This window comes from Taeniopygia guttata, chromosome 10 (assembly GCF_048771995.1).
Source record: "Taeniopygia guttata chromosome 10, bTaeGut7.mat, whole genome shotgun sequence".
NCBI lineage: Eukaryota > Metazoa > Chordata > Aves > Passeriformes > Estrildidae > Taeniopygia > Taeniopygia guttata.
This window is the reverse complement of record NC_133035.1, coordinates 9434287-9451873: the sequence shown is the minus strand read 5'-3', so window position 1 is coordinate 9451873 and position 17587 is coordinate 9434287.

Here is a 17587-nt window from a genome sequence, read left to right as displayed (position 1 = left end):
AGGTGCCCACACACCAAGGGTGATGTTGTCATTAAAATTCAGTCAGCTGTCTCATTACATAAAACAATACAGGGTTTTTTTCTGAAATAACTTTGCAAATACTAAGAATTCAAAGGGAAAGGGATTTTGGTACTCTACATATCCTCCAGCTGAACTTCAGATATTGTTGGTCTGGTGCTACATTAAAATAAACTCTTATGTTTCCTTACCTTTTCCTCATCTTATTACAAGTTTGATTTTCCTATCATTTCTACCTAAATAGAGTTTCTTTGAGATTAATAACCAATATTTCCCACAATTACACCTCAAGAACATCTACAAGGACATTTTGCTTTACTTTTTGAAGATCATGCTCTGGCCAAGAGAACCTTCAATCTAGTACCTACCTACTTCAAGTGAAAATAAATGGATCCCAAAGAATTAAAAGCTTCTGCTTAACATGTATTTACTCTGAGCATTGCTCCCAATTGCCAAAGGGTGTTACAGTAGCTTTCCTGTACAAATAGTTACAACAGTAATTCATGGATGACAAGACAATATAAAGAGAGCTTGAGCATAGCAAGCTGTGCTCAGTAAGACCTTCTGAAAATCAAGATTATTGTTGAAGTGTTGCACTATAGTTTCTTCCCATTTTGGGCAGGGTGTGTGTGTAGCAAATGCTTACTCACTAGGGAAATTACTACCCAGGAAAATATTTCTGAAACACTGAGAAGCACAATATGTTAGGTCTAGTCTGAGACTATACCTTGAAATAAAAGCTTCAAAGGGCCCAAATGATGGCATGCCACTAGAAGCAGGCACCAGACTGCTCTGCTTTATCAAGAACACTGAACTAAAGCATGACCAAGGATGCCTGAGAAACATGGTTTTTACTCATAAGAATGGTTTTTGTCTGGGTTACAAGCAGATTGTTTGAAACTGATCTTGGGAAGCAAATGAGATTTTTTTCCCTAAGGACTACAATTTATGTCTGGACACCTAAATGCTTTTACATATCCAGATTTTTAACTTCTTTTTCTCATTCCCAGCCCCCAGTATGATTTTAGGAAAGTTTTCAGTGCCCTCTAACAGAGATCCAATACCTGCTCAGTGCTACTGTACTCAGTAATCTGCCAAAGCAAGATATATCCCTGCAAAGACCTGGAATTACCTAACAGTTGTTACATGCCAATTCCCTGTAGAAGGGAGACAGTAGGATATATTGCCATTTTGTATGAACAGGCAAGTTCATCTTACATAAACAAGAGCCTTACTACTGAGCTACAGTCCCCCCCCCCCCTCCAGACTCAAAAAGCAAAATATCTGCCATATTCATAAATACCAAATAGCCTATGAATCCCAAGAGCTACTATGAATGAGTTTCCACCTTCACAGAAACTACATTATTTGAAGGACCTTGCACTTCTAATTTGTCATTGTAATGTGTTCTTCAATACCTTGCACTGACATTGTGTAATTTGACAGTGTTACATGAATTGCTCTCTGAGGAGAAGTTATCCAGTAATATTCCCAGTGCCGTTAGTTTCACTGCTGAATGTGGCCACTCTCACAAGAAGGACAGAACATGTAGTTATTGCAGAATAATTATTTCCATATTGGTTAATTTTGTTACAGAGAGTAAAAGTGGCCTCACTGAAGTTTAAATAGCCTCCATCAGCCTCTCTCTCTCTGACAGTCTCTTAAACAAAGCTGAAACTGCTGAGACAGCAGTGATCAGAATTTATCATGTTCTGCAACAGAATGTTCTATTGCTGAAAAGTCTTTGGTGATGACACTACTCTTTCTCATAAAATAGCACCTAAAATGCTTCATACAGTTGCTTCACAGACTAAAACACATCCTTTAAACCACACACTGCCAACAAATCACCAACCAGCAGTAACAGAACATGGCTAAAGTGCTTCACAGAGCAAGCAGCACAGAAAAGAACAGCTCTGAGGCCACTAAAGGAAGCAGTGATGACAAAACATATTCACCAAGTCTGGCACATCCAGGGCCTTGCTCTTCATCTGAAACATGCTGTACTCTTCACCCACATTCCTCTTCCAGTAACACACTGTTCTAACACAGCTCTGGGTTTTGGTGGCTTGGGTTTTTTACAGCTGTTAGCCATAGATTACCCTGATAATCACTAGACAAACAATGTTATCGCACATATGTCCCTAAATGCATATTTTAACATAGTTCAATTAAGAATTAAGAAACATCTAACACTGCAATCAGTGAGAAGTACAACTCATTAGACCAGACTATTATGGATGTGGAAAAATCACATATAAAACAGGCATGTAGCTATTCAATTATGTTTTAAAAAATACCAAAACTACAATTATATAAAAATTACTAATAACAAATTTGGCAGAAATATATATTGTCATTTCAAAACAACAGCAGTCAGAACAAATAAGTATGTCTTCTAAGCAAAGTACTAGGAATTTTCATTAAACCAGAGGTTGCAAAATTCTAGCTCAGCTCCTGATAATACAGTATACTTCTCCCTCTGCTGGAAAATCCATCCTACTACACAATCTAAAACCGTATAAAGATGAAGTATTATTATAACATACTTCTCTGACTCCTCCTGCTGGGAGAGGTAAAGACTTTAATATAAACACAGCTCAGTGTTTTTATAATGAATGCTGCATTGCCTCAATAATTTATTTATTTGGGTAAGTGCTTCATTTTTGTGAATGACTGGCAATCTGAAGTTAAGGGATAACAACTGTTACTACTCAAACTCTTACTTGATGACAACTTTGAAAATTATCATGCTTGAATTTTCATGGTTAAATCATCTCCTTCCAGACAGATTTTTTTTTTTTTTTTCAGAAAGAAGGGAAGGAATGCCATATTTCAGCAAAATTCTATAATCCTTTTTTTTAATCACAGTGGTGAAAAAAATGTGTTGGTATGCAATTACTTTCCACACATAGACACATACTAGAAAAGCCCATAATTTTAGCTTCTGTAGATGCTGAAACTAATGTTTAGGTGCCAGCTGCTATTTGGAGCAAGTAACAAGTGCAGTAAGTAATGAAACTAATTTGGAGAAAACTGTTTACTAAAATGAAGGATGGGTGGAATTAGTTGCTCCATGGAAATATTTCACAACTAACATAACTCATGCCACTATTTAACACTGCAAAGAGGCTTCCCTAACTTACTAAGGTACAGAGGTTCTGGGTAAGCATGTGTAAGCAAACCTCTTAGCAGAGGAAATGCATATGCATACATTAATTTATTAAGACACATCTATGCTGCTGGAAGTGTCTACTGCCAAACTCCAGATATTGATGAAGAACTGGATATGCATCCAGATTTCCAGCCAGTCCAATGCTTCCAAAAAACAACCACAAAATTTCACTTAACTCATCAGAAGAGCATTTAGAGAAGGAGAAAACAGCACACCAAAAAGCAATTCCTTAAATGGGCACTTATTTTGTTTAATAGCTACATAACACACTTTAGGATGACAGTCTTCAACTTAGTTATCTAAATTGCATCATGATTGAACCCATTTTCTGAAAAGAACAAACTGCAATGAGCTTCACAAAAGACTAGCCTACTTGCAAGTCAAAAAAACAAGATCTTATTAAATTGAAGAGTAGTCTCCATGAAATTCTGAGAATTGCTCTCAATTAGCAAGGCCCAATTCAGACACCCTCCTGTGTTATGTCTCTTCTGAGAAGAAAGAAAAAAAAAAAAACCCTAAGAGAAAAAAAATTTATTATCATTCCAGCTCTCTAGTCCTTTAAATCCTTGGGTTAGCAGCCATGGGTCACTGGTATGCAGCCAGCTGAGATAAAGCCCACCAGGTCTCTTGCTGAGAAGTTAAAAGGGCAAGAGGACTTCAGCCCTAAGAGACTGACATTTTCAAATATTCATTTTTCTCTAGTCTCAATATTGTCTGCTGTTCACCCAAAAAACAAAAAAGCCAGATGCAAATTCAATCTGGATGCCACAAGTCTTGTGACAATCCCAAGTCTCAGGTCCAGGAACAAACCTGAAAGCCACTAATAAGATAAAACTGTCCTACTCAGGGGGCCCAAATCTCTTTGTGCCCCCAAGCATTGCTCAGTCGGTGAAGCATCCAGCATGTATGAGGTGCTGTGCTCCTCAGCCCGTGCCCATCCTGCTGGGCTCGGTCAGTGCTGCCCACTGGGGCTGGCACTCCCTGCCTGCCCCCTGGCCTGGGCTGGCTTCAGCTGCCACGGGCCATGGCAGCAAAGAGCCCGGCAGGATGGACTGACTGGGTCAGTCCCATCCCAACAGCTTTCTATTGCAGACCACAGGGACCCACGGGAATGACAAACAGTATTTAGTGTAGAAATCCTGTTCAGCTGAACCAGGTAAAACATCTCATCTCTGCTCCAGAAGCTTTAAAAGGAAAAAGCTCCTATTCTAGCAATAACCATTTAACACTACAAAATAACCATTAAACACTACAAAATTACATTCTAAACCTGTCTGAATCACTAGTTTTCTCTTGCAAGTGGAAGATCCTCACAAGGAACACAACGTAAGCAGTTCTGAAGACTGGAAAACAAGGTCCACCAGAACAAACACAGGCAATACTGGAGAAGTCCCTGAGAACACCCAAGAATATTGGTACCTTTGCAATTAGTACTTTCTCAGCCCAGGCAATGGCTCTTAAGCATGAGTTTCAAACTGATGAATACAGGATGTATGGTAGACTGGAAACAGGAAACAAAACCAAATGAAAAAGTATTCAGACTCATTCAACTCAGAAACAATAGGTAGGGGAACTAAAAAATTAATGAAGATCTGAAAGCTGAGATAACATCAACAGAAACATGCAAAGTAAACCAAACCAGAGAGGAATAGAAAACAAATTACCCTGCAAGTTTCACACACAGCTGCACAATGTTAAAAACATACACCTCTGGGCAGGGGATACTTCTGCAGAGCTGCTTCAGAGCAAGTCCCAGCTATGAAATGCAACAGTTCGTGGGTTAGAATTTTACAGATTTCATTTAAAGAATATAAGAAAATACAGTATTTTCTGCCACTTTAAAATGCCAAAAGAAGTTTCCATAGCTGCTCTTTACGGCAGTCTCCTTTTTTTCAAATGACCTCAGATTTGCTCAAGTGAGGTATTAGAAGAGGAATCAAAACTCATTAAACAATGTTAGTGCTTTGGCAAAACTGCCATGTTTTTGACAAAAATGTGACTAAATCCAAGAACAAAAAGAGTACTTTGAAACAGTACCCAGAAAAGAGGACAGGTCTAGGCATTGTCTGTATTTCTCTCTAAGTCACCCCACAAGGTCTGTCAGCTACAAACCACAATTTTCACAAGAAAAACCCAAACCCCAAAAAGCTACTTCTTCAAATGAACTACACTGATTATTTTAATTTCTTTTTCATTGCTCAGCTTGTTCGCCTATACTGAAACAAAGTTTTGTCATTTTTAAAAATAAAATCAATTTTCCTTTAATTCAAACTTTTTCAGATTGCATAAACAGAAAAGAAGTCGACCCAAGTAATCTGAACATTTCCTGTAGACAACCCTTTTTTACAGGGTTTACCTTAAAGCATGGCCAAGTGACTTCCAAATTAAAAAGCGATGGTCACTTCAACTGAGGCTCTTTTTTCCAAGGATTCTTTTTTGGAGGACTAAAACCAGCCATCAGTTATTAGAAGTTTAATCCATTTAGCAAACCTATATAAGCACTCTATTGCAAGTATGAGTATTCTCAAGGGAATGTCATAGTGGTTGCCCTGCAATTCAAAGAAGTAATAACTCAAATGTGCATTTCAGTTACAGCTTTTGTGAAACAATATTTTTAGAGCTTTTAAAAATTTCTGGGGTGATGCCAAAAATTAAAGTATAGAAGAGTCCCATAAAATGACTAATCAATCTTTTTTTATTTAAATAGTCTTTGACTTGAGTTCCAATATAAAAAATGCTGAGCTTTTTCCTAATAGCATTGTAAGATAAGATAGAATGTGCCATAAATACGCCACATTAATGGATTTTGTTCCAGCAATAAGTACTTTTCAAGAGTTTCAGTAAATATTTTAAAATATAATACAAATACGGCAAATTATTTGCTGAATCTCTGTTACTTAATAGCAGAATATCTATCAAAGTTACCTGAATTGAAAGTCCCATCATTTTGGTTTCTATGTTACGTTTTCAAATCCGGAAATATCTTTCTCCATAAAAGTACCCATGCACTCAGCTCCTACTCCCAGTCTTGGTAAATCTGTAACTATGCACTTGTCTAAATCTCATATATTTTCTTTTCATAACGTGCACATAAGAAATTCAGAACAAGCAGTAGGGCTTATTGCATAATTATTAGCTCCAGTAGGAGATTTTGTATGCATGAACAGCTTTGGACTTCTTTTTTTTTAAAGACTACTTCACATCTAAATCTTGAGATCGATTTTTATTTTTAATTTCATCACTGCATATGTGTTTTGAAATGACTGCTGTGTTTTATAAATGCTAATATTTCGTTTAAAAATAATAATTTTGTAACTTATCATGCTGTCATTTGGTAACTCAGCATGCTGATTCACTTTGAGAAATATGTATTAAATGTAAATAAATACTTAAGAAATCTTTAGCAGTGACTGTTATGTTGTGAAAGTTTCTATACATCAGAAATTAAGGATATTATTATTTGTAATGAAGAAATACTTTGCTTAGTTTAAACCATTTTTCCTGAATTGTTCCCACAATTCAACAACTATTAATTGTGAATAATGAATATTTGAATGCATATGTGAGCCTAAAGATTGATCAAGAATTGTGTGCTTTTTTATTCTTCTCCCTTTAATATGGTGTAATTTTTACCTAACTTGCCCCTCGACAATATGATTTATTCTTCCGAGTTCAGAATGATAATAAGAAAAACAGTTTCAAATAAAGGTAACCAATCCACATTCCATGCACGTGTGTGTTTCTCCTTCATACAATAAGGACTGGAATCTGGTGTATCTGAAGGCAGAGATAACAAATAGAAATGTCCTATGCAAGACCAAGAAGCTGTTTAGAATTCAAATTGAAAAGACTGTTCCATTTGTTCCAACCCAGCAGAACAACTCCACCCATTTGATTTACATACCACATTTCTTATACGCATTATTTTTTTAAGCATGGGACTGAAATTTTTCTGAGATTCTCTATATCCAAAAATTAAATCTGACCAAAGAAAAAACCCACCTCACTACCTCAGCAATTTTCTTTATGTGTCTTCTAGTGCCAAGAAATGTAAACACTTCCCTACAGCAAGATACCACTGCTTGAAAATTGGATCCTCGGTACCAACTTCAATGTCTCTGCTGGCTGGTGCCTATGTCTTAATTGGACTCCAAAAAAGTAACAACGCTTAAAAATAATGTTCTGAGTGCTCATTAGTTAAGACCTAAAATATTGGTAGAGCCTAAAAAATTTTTAAATAACCCACAAGCTCCTTATAAGAAGTTATTCAGACTACACCACTCAAATGTGCTTCTATTTTAAATAGAAAGTTGTTGCAGAGGTGCCGTTGAAGATTCCTGCTCCTCTTCACACTCACGTTCTGTGTTTATTACCATTGGCTTCTGTGAGTTTGGATTCAGTCACCAAAAGTCTCTTACCCACATTCCATCATTCCAAATATCTGAAACTAGCCAAGAATTTTAAATACATCTCCTCAGCTGAAGGTTTTTCATACAAAAGAAATTCTCTTGTCAGTTGATTTAAATTTTTTTCTTATCAGTCATGATTTGAGAAGAGAAAGGCTGTTATTTAGAGGCATTAAAATCCAATTTAAACTTAGAAATTGCACACACAATCAGGCAGAGCAAGCATGTTATTTCACTAATGGCAATAAGTCTGTGCTGCCTGAACTGAGACCTGTGCTCCCGTCCAAGCTCTCTGCCTTGCAGCTGATCTCTCTCAGCACAAACCTGCACTCAGCCATTGGATAAGGCAAAAACATTTCATCCCACAAAACCTGTGGGCCTCCACACATCCATATACTCTTCTGGTGACATCAAGTGATCAACAGCAGGCAGATATTTCATTTCTATTTCATAGAAAGGTCTCCCTTGAAAGATCTGGCAATCAGATGAAATTTGTACACAACCAGAGCACTGTCTGCCTTTGTAACACCGAGAAATGTCACACTGAGTGAAAAGTCCTGTAGTGTCACTGCTAAGCATCGCTGCTTTATCCAGCTGAGGTGCACAGCCACGTTGTTGCCCTTGATCTCTTGTCTTTAAGCCATCTCCCACACAGCACCAGCTTTTTCACTAAAATTCCCGTTGTGCACAGGAGTTCCCACATTTGTAAGCTCCAGGCTGATAGCCCAAGGCCATGTCTATGGGAGAGAAAACTCCATCACACCTATGTGGCTGCTGAGCACACAGACACATGTCACACCTTCCCCAGTGCTGCTGATACAGCTGGATTTTACACAACAGCAGAACAAAACACATTGTGCAACTATACCAAGAACTGCTAAAACACAGAATAGACTTATGGTTGAGAGGTTTTAGGTTTGGAACTGATGGACTGTGACTGTCTATCAGCTTTCATAGCCTAACTGAAGATATGTTTTTTCAAAGTAAAAGAGGAATAAATAACTCAGTCACCTTCAGGATAGCCTTAATTCCAGTCTCCCTGATAAGGCCGGATCACAGTATTGATAATATGTGAGATCTATCAGATATCACAAATAACTATAAGTTAAAATTTTTATTTTGTATTTCTAAATTTAATTCATAAGAACAGATGGTGTTGCTTCTCTCTATTCATATCTCTGTTTGTGTTGTTTGGAAAGTATGGGCTATGTTTACTGTTTTGTAAGTAACTACAACTCTGACACCTTGTTTCCCAGCATAATTTTTCTTCTTCCATGTTGACTGGCACTGTCAGAGTACCGCAATTTGCAGAGTAATCTTCATGCTCATGATTAAATAGCTCTTGGTATTATTCATTTCTCTGGGAGACATGATAAATATATTCTGTACTTAAAGGTATGAATCTGAAAAAAACATGATATTTGAATATTTCAGCTCAAGTCTTGATAAAGCTAGACAGGTGTAAGAAAAATCAATCCCCCACTGGTCTAATTTCAATTTCATGGATTCTCCTCTGCAATCATAAAGCAGGGTAGTAGCCTGTCTGAATGGAAATATTACTTGTTCTAAATTGATCAATATTATACAGAAATGGACAGTAAGGGCTATAGATACTATGTGCTTGAGAGACAAACTTTGAGATTTGAGTGGCCTTCTACTTTGTGGTCAGTGCATTTTGCTGCCCGTTCCAAGACTGAAAATCAGCCCCTTCGTAACATCATCTCTTGTGAAACAGATGCTGAAAAATGCAGCCATGCTCTGTGAGATTGCCCTTAGCATCTCCTACAAAGGGACTTGCATACTGCTAGGCAAGTCTTCCCTAAACATAGAAGGATTTTATCCTGATGAAAATCAATGAAAACATTCTCTCTCTTCCATAAAGCCACTCCTTATCCCCCACCAGTAAAATATTTATTTTCCCTTCTCCGTGAGAAAGAAGACACAGCTGAGGTCCACCAAATCAAGCATGTGCACGCTGCATCAGCCTGGCTCCATACAGTCTCTAGGCTTTAATGTATTTATTCTCAAAGCCTGGGAAACACTGATATCACCGCATTACACATCATGAGCAGACATACTTAGAACTATACAGGTTGCATTTAAAAGTAAGAAACGGAACCCAAATTTCCTTCATAAAGCCTAAAGTTTACATCATCCCCTAGCTGGACATAGATAGGCTTAGAAGCTAAATTAGTTGACACAAGAAGACAAACAATTTATGACCTATAATTTCAAAACATCTTGCAAACATTAATTAGTTGCTAAATGTATTTGCAAAACAACTAACCAAGTCTAGCAAACCATTTAAGGAGGGCAATGAAAAAGGGGAATGAAAATAGACTAAGACAGCAAAGAAGCTTTCTGTATAGAGCTACCTAAGCCATACTAGAAGAGAATAATAAATCATACATTAATACAGTGTATTATTTTAAAATAATGTCAATAAACAGGGGAGGTAGGAAAGAAAAAGAAGAAGGAAAAGTATTTAATTTCTCACAGCACAAAATTTTTACTTTCTCTATTGTCATTAAGTCCATGATAAAATGAGAACCATTTCATAACAAATTTGAAGTGCACTTTCCCCCCTTCATTCTCATTATTTAGGCTTACTTGAACTTCGGAGCCTGAAGTATAAGCAGCATATATACCAGACAAAGACCCACAGACTCAGTTTTTTCATGCATTCTCCGACCTCCAGTTTTTATAACATCTTAAAAGTTTATTCTAAACTTTTTAATGTCTGTTAGCCCATGACCAAATATAACCACTGGGTGTCACTAATGCTCTATAAAAAATGCAGTGCGTTATTGCATTTCTGACGTATTTTCTGGCAGAATTACTGCCACATGCTCGGCAATCCCCAAGCCTTCAGAAAATACCCACATATTTAGGAGCAGCATTAAATTCAAGCAGATCACTAAGTGGGAGCACAGGCTCTCAGGAGGTCTGTGTTTTCCTGAGAATCAATACTATCTCTGCCTCGACTCTGACTGAATAGGATTCAATTTAGCAAGCAACAAAATCCTGCCACACAACAATACATGAAAGCAACTGTTTCTATGCAGTCATTCTGAGAACAGAACAACCTAATTAATTGGTGTCAAATAGAACAACAAAGCCAATGTGCTCCTAGGGTAAAAATCAAGAGATCCTTTGTTATCATTTTTTTTATCAACTGATACTAAAATCCAGCGCTGACAAGAACTATTCATTGTGCTTTGTATGTCTGTGGGGTTGATCTGTAAGTGGGGTTTAGAGGTGAGGTTCTATAAACTGGTTCTTTTTTTTATGCTGCCAGCAAATTAACTTTTCACTAACAAAGCTCTATTTTAGCCTGAATAAAGCAAATTAAAAGGATTTACTTTCATCTTTTTCAAGTGTCAGGTTGCCAGTTTTCTAATCACTTAACAAATGATAAATCGCTCGGGACAAAAAAATCAACCTTTTTAAAGTGTTTTCACTATAAAAAAGGATATAGTTTCTGCCAGAGTAGAACTGTACTTAACATTCAGTTCTCCAAGTGCAATACTAAATAGCTCCTTTGATTCTGTATGGAAGGATCAGCTGTGAAAACATCACTTCAAATATAAAACTACTGAGGTCAAGTTTATCACTTCCAGTTTAAGCAGTTTAAGCAGTTCCTTTTCTCATTAGTAATTCTCATGTTTATTCTCTTTGATCTTTTCAGTCTGAAAAAAGTAAAGACTCACCCATTTCTTTGATTCTTGAAAATAGATTATTATTTAAAATGAATCCATTTTTTACTTCTCTTTCACAATCATTCTAGAATACATTAAGCATAAGAAATAAAAAAACGTTATGCTCACAACACACCTCAGTGTAGTTTTATGTCATCAGCAGCAGCTCCATTGTTCCATACATCATTCCAGTGTAGTCCCATCCACATGAAAGCTACATGCTGACTGACAGAAGACAGAATGTTTCTTTCCCTTTCCTCTCCTATTCTCTGATTTCATTTTAATAGCAAATGGCTCACATGCAACACGATAGGGTCAGATCAACACAAATGTAAAGAACATGTACATCAACCACTTCTGTATGTTACCGCTTCCCCTGACACAGTGCCTTGCCACTGGAACATCCAGCACATGTCCCTCAATCCAAGAAACCTTGCAAGATGACACAAACAGAAGCAGTCTCTTCAAAATAAAGCATAGATAAGTTAACAAAGTTATCCTGCAATTTCATCCATACTTATGTTTTTCATTAGCCATTAAAGTATGTTGGTTATGTTTTTATCAAAAAGGAAGAGATACCTACATATGTATAAAGAAAACAGAAATATATACTTGAATGGCATTTCTATGAGATGGGGAATGATCCCAAAGTGATGTAAGCAGACAGAGGTCAATTAAATACAACAAAGTGGTACCACTGCACATCCACTAAAGTCCTAAGAATCACTTTGGTACAGAATTGCTTTCCAAATACATTTTTCTTCATTAGTGCATGAAGGAAGAGCCTCTGGGATTAGAAAAAAGACTTTGTAACTGAAGGTTCTCTGGCATCAGTCCATTCCAAAAGAGCGAAACCCACATACTTCTGGAAAGAGAGCTAAAAGCCTCACTGATACCAATACACAAAGCTGAAGATCTTGTCCCCCTCTTGAGAACAGTAAGTTTTCGACATAGAAAGTCCTATTCTTAAACAATTATTCTGACTATTTAAGTTGCAAGACCCTTGTATATTCTATGGGTTTTGTACTCTTTCACTTTTATGGATAGGAGTGGAGAGGGTTTGCAGCCATCTATGTCCCTAGATATTTCCTTTAACTTAAAAAAGCATATAAAATTTGTCAAAGGCTTCTGCTGTGTCTCTCTAGGCATTCATTTTGTCAGTGTCCTTCCTGAAACATAACACATTATGTGAGGCTGCCTCTGAGGATGCTTAGTCATTTTTCCAAGGAAGCTACCAAGCATTTCTTGAGAATTATTCTGATCTATTTTAGTAAGATTGTAAGCAAGATTGCTACTTACTAATTACTAGCAAAGAGGGACAGATAAGAATTTTGGGACACTATAGAAACTGAAGAATAAATGTTTGAGAACAGAATAACTGAGAACTGAGCACACAAAAAGGCTGGCTTGTGGGTTTTTTGGTTAGCATAGATTGTCAGAATACCACCTTGCAGATCTTCCCCTAACAGTTAGAAGAGGAACAGAATCCAGCATTTTTCCAGCCTCTACCCCTATTTTGATCCTTCTATTAGATATTCCCTTCCTGGGCTAATCTTCCTACTTGTTCAAATATGGAGAAGAAAGGATTTAATGGAAGTTAAATTCTCCTTTGATCAGTTACGTAACCACAAGAATAATTTAGTGAATGTTTTGGTATTTTTTTAGGAGACATATTAGGTTTTTTAAATAGAAAATGTAAGGCCTGCTGAACCCTGGGAAGGAAATACAAGTTAAAAGAATTTTCAATTACATCTCACTGAGCAAAGTAACCAGTCTGAAAAGCATCATCAGACATTTCTTATGTCCAGCCTCACATCTGGTGAGACCAGTGGTGGTTTCTACCTCTACTGGACCAATGAGTCAGAGGCTCCTCAGTTGCCATGACAAATATTTTACCAAATGAATCACAGAACTTACTCACAGCTAACACCATCTGGCAGAGCTCTGAAACTCTGGTGGTTGTACTACCCTGTGGATAAAACCCTTTCTAAATACAGTAGCAGAGACTATTTCCCTTCCCTCTACATCCAGACAGCAACTGAAGAAATTTCTGAAGCATGGAAAAACAAAGCTCCAAACACACCTGCATATTTTTGCTGCCTTTTTGCAGTAAATGCACTGTCCTTGCAAATTAAAATTTTTTAAAAAAATAAATAAAAACCACCAAAACCTAACAAATTATTCACACTGTCTGCACTGGCTCGTCATTTTTTCTCCCACTCCCATCTGCTCAGTTTCACTCAGCTGGAAACAAGAGAAAAAGCCAACAACATTCAGCCACTCTGTTCCTTGGGAGTTGGAGCAGTCAAGAGACTAGAGTTTTAAAATGGACTCATATTGCAGATATGTTTTTTAACTGCATTGACAAATTACACATATATTGAAAATATGTCTTTTATCATCAAAAAAAAATTACAAATTGTATTGCCAGGCGAACAGGACTTAAAAAAACTGCATATTACATCATAATTCCCTTAGGCCTTTGGGCTCCATAATGCAAAACATATAAACCCATAGACATTTTTCATTAATTTAAAAAAATATTAGAGTTTATTTTAGTCTCTGCAGTTGGAAGTGGAAAGTATTCCTGGTGCTTTTCCAGCATCAGCTCCCAGGTTTCCTAAGTTACTCACTTTTGGGGGTGAGAGGAAACTCCATTTCAAACATTTCTGTGTCTAGTACTGAAAAAAAAATAATTATTTCACATTTCTTTGAGGTTTTGAATTCCTGTTCAATAGTTGTTCTGGTTTATTTCTCAATAAAATGTTTTCATTTTCTTCAGAACAGAAATTCCACTCAACAGCCAGGTCTGTAAATTTATCTGGATTCTTTACATTAGTACAACTGCATAGATGGAGAATTTACACTGGTGCTAGAGGTCTAAGCACCCAAGCATCAAATTAAGCTGTACAAACCATAATAAACAGACTGCAAGGCAGGTGATTTATATCTACTGCTGTTCTTGGGGATGGCAAGACCAAACAATCCAGTCATTTGCAGTGCTGATCCAGCTCTCCTAAGCATCTCTTCTTTTCAACATTATATGCATTTATTTAGTACCAAGACATAATAGAAATAATTAATCCTTGTGCTGGAACCAGGCCCAATACAGGAACCAAATGGGAACCATTTTGCTGCTTTTGACCTTGTGAGCATTACTTTGACTCTTTGACACAAAGCAGGCCAAATTCAAGGTTTACCTAATTCACTGCTTTCAGGAACAGTCAAGTTGTACCATGGTGCTACCAGTAAAAAACCTGTTGGAACAGAGAGAAGCTCATCGTGGATGTTTCCTGCTCCATGGACCCCTAGAAAGAACAGGTAAGACATACCAACTATTCTCATTGCCAGCAAAATACTGACAGATTCTTCAGCTAAGTGGAAGCTGATGACTCCAAAACAAATTAATGAGGCACAAAGAAGTGTTAGGATAGAGAAAATCAGAGAGCATTTGAATATCAGAAAGTAATTTCTACAGATATCACATGCTGTGAATGAGATCTTTTAGCACAGTTCAGTAGCCCAGCACAGCTGGTACCCAAAGAGCTTTTTGCAATAGAGTGGCATTAAGTCTGAGACCCTCTACAAACAGACTTACTTGAGTTGCACAGCCAGTATTCAAAATAAAATTGTTTTAAATACATTATTTGGCCAAGAATAATGGCAAACACCCATCAGTAACAAACATGGCAGCAATTGTAATTATTCTATTTGATCTGCTTAATACTAAAAAACAAAATATGGACTATCTGATAACGATGACTACAAGGTCATTCGGAAATGATCCCTCGTGGTTACTTCATCAATAAGATTTAAAAAATACTCTGTGATCCACATAACAAACTGCTTGTCCTGTTGCCTGAATTACTGCAATTATGTATTTGCTAGAATTGAGAAAAAAAATCAATATTGATGAGATCTAGAAAAAAAATATTTACTTAGCTGTGGCTCCTTGACCTAAATTTGCAATATCCATGGAATTTGAAAGTATTGTGAATAAAGACACTTGACCTGAATTCAGAGATAATAAACATCCAGAGAAAAAACAAAAGCAAGTTTTTCCACAAGTTTTACCATAAGCAAAATGATACCATTTTCTGCTTCTCTTAATGTAGCAAATCTTTGCGAACAGATGGCAGCAGATCTGTGTGATGCAGTGGGCAGCATTTCCATATCACGCTGCTGGCAAATATCACCACCATTTAACTCATGTATTCCTGTGCACACCCTCTCAACACATGGACACATTTCTACCTGTCAGAGGTGCTCAGCACCTACCATTTGAGAGTAATTAGTGCTCACGTCTGGCTTCTCCCTGCATTGTACACGATGAACAGCCAGTTTTTTCTTCACTCCTTCAATGACTACAAAATTAACATTGCCCTCTGCTTTTCAGGCAAAAGCAGATAACCCAAATTCAGCCATTCTAGTTTAGACAAAAAACAGCTGGTCTATGCTTTAGGCTGGTAAAACAAGAGGAGCCCCTTCTGTGAGATGAGGTATTACATGGGGAGTGCAGTGAATAAAGCCTGTCCATAGCTCCCCCCACTTTAGTCCCCTCCTTACTGCCCTGCCATGGCCCTTGAGACATCAGCCTTCTCTTTAACAGCATCACTTCCACTAACTGCAGGTACTGACATCCATTCCTCTCCCATGACATATTTTCACCACAGTTTTACCAGCAGGGAGGGCCTAATTGAATTCTCTTCTCTATGCTGTCCAGAATTTCCTCAATATATACAAGGGACTTCAGCATTTGTTTAAACTGAGTTAGGAAATTCAGGAGTTTAGGGAGACGGAAAGGGGAAAAGGGAAACGGATGGGAGGGTGAGACATGACCCAGGAAAGCACAACAAAATCTCAAGGAAATACACACAAATTTAAGAAAATACTCTTCCCAGCAATCAGTGCACTAGCAAAATTATTTGCTTATTTAGGCCCAGATTTCACCCTTTATTTTGCCATAAGGTATATGACTGGATAGCAGAGCGCATTTTCAGTGTATTTGTTGCAGAACATAATTAACCATGGCCAGCATTACATTCATTTCTCATATCCTGTGTGCAGCTGTAGGATGAAGAGGATGTCTTTCACAAGCACACATCTTTATTACAATCTCAGCATTGTCTGCAAGATCAGAACACAGAGTTCACATCCCAAAATAATCCTAGAGATTCTCAGTACTATATAATATGAGGAGTCAAGCAAATTTCACTTTTACATGTACTGCAGCAACCTGCAGATTAGTTTGAAGACCAGAGAAAATCCCCATGCTCCTCACCAAGATGTTGACACAGGACCCAGCAATCCTCAACCATCTCTGCATTTCTAGCTAGAAAACTCTACAGACCACTCACATTTCCTGAAGAGAAGGTACAAAGAACTGAGTTGTTGCACATACAATCCTCTTCAGAAAAATATTCATTGTCAACAGTTACTTGCTTTTCATTATTTATTACAAGCAATAAAAATCCAAAATAATTCAGTCACCAGGTTGAAACTATGAAGTCAATAGAGGTTTGCATATCACCTGTCAAACTTACTGCTACCTCTTAGAAGCCTTACATAATTCATTATTTATTTTAGCAACTGAATACATAGATAGCACTTTGTTCTCAAGATATCCTCCATAGATGACACTTTTCATATACTGCATATACCTTAAATATTAATGCTCTTTATGTATCGCAAGAAACTTTCAAAGGTTTTTCTATGTACACAAATTATGAACAGGTGTTAAACCAAGACCAGCTGCAAGGCAGCCAAATTGAAGTGGAGGGTGTATGGAATTTTAAAAATATTTTTTATTTTAATTTTCCATTTTCCAGAAGACTTTGTATTTTCAACTTTTTACTCTGATTGGGAGACGGAGGATGTGGAGGAGAATATCAGACTTTCATATAGCCTCAGTTATTATTAACTTTGTGGTCTGGTTTATATCTCCAGCTTTTTAAAAGTCAATTAGCCATAAGAAACTCCCTCAATATCTCAAAATAAATTTCCACACTAAGCAGAGCTGAAAAGATGCCTCAGATTTATGATAGTGAGATGGAATATTGATAACTACTTCACTGCAAGTGATTTATATCTGTCCTGACAGACTGCCTGGAAATGCATAAAGCAAATAAAATACTTGTGGTTTCCAAATTACCCACAGCAAACACATTCATACCACCCAAGCCACAGCCTATAGAGATAAATTTCACTGTTGAGCTCAGCACAAGAAAATGCCATTGGGTTAATTAGCAATTGTTCAGCTTGAGTGTTTATGCAAGAGACAGAAATACTTA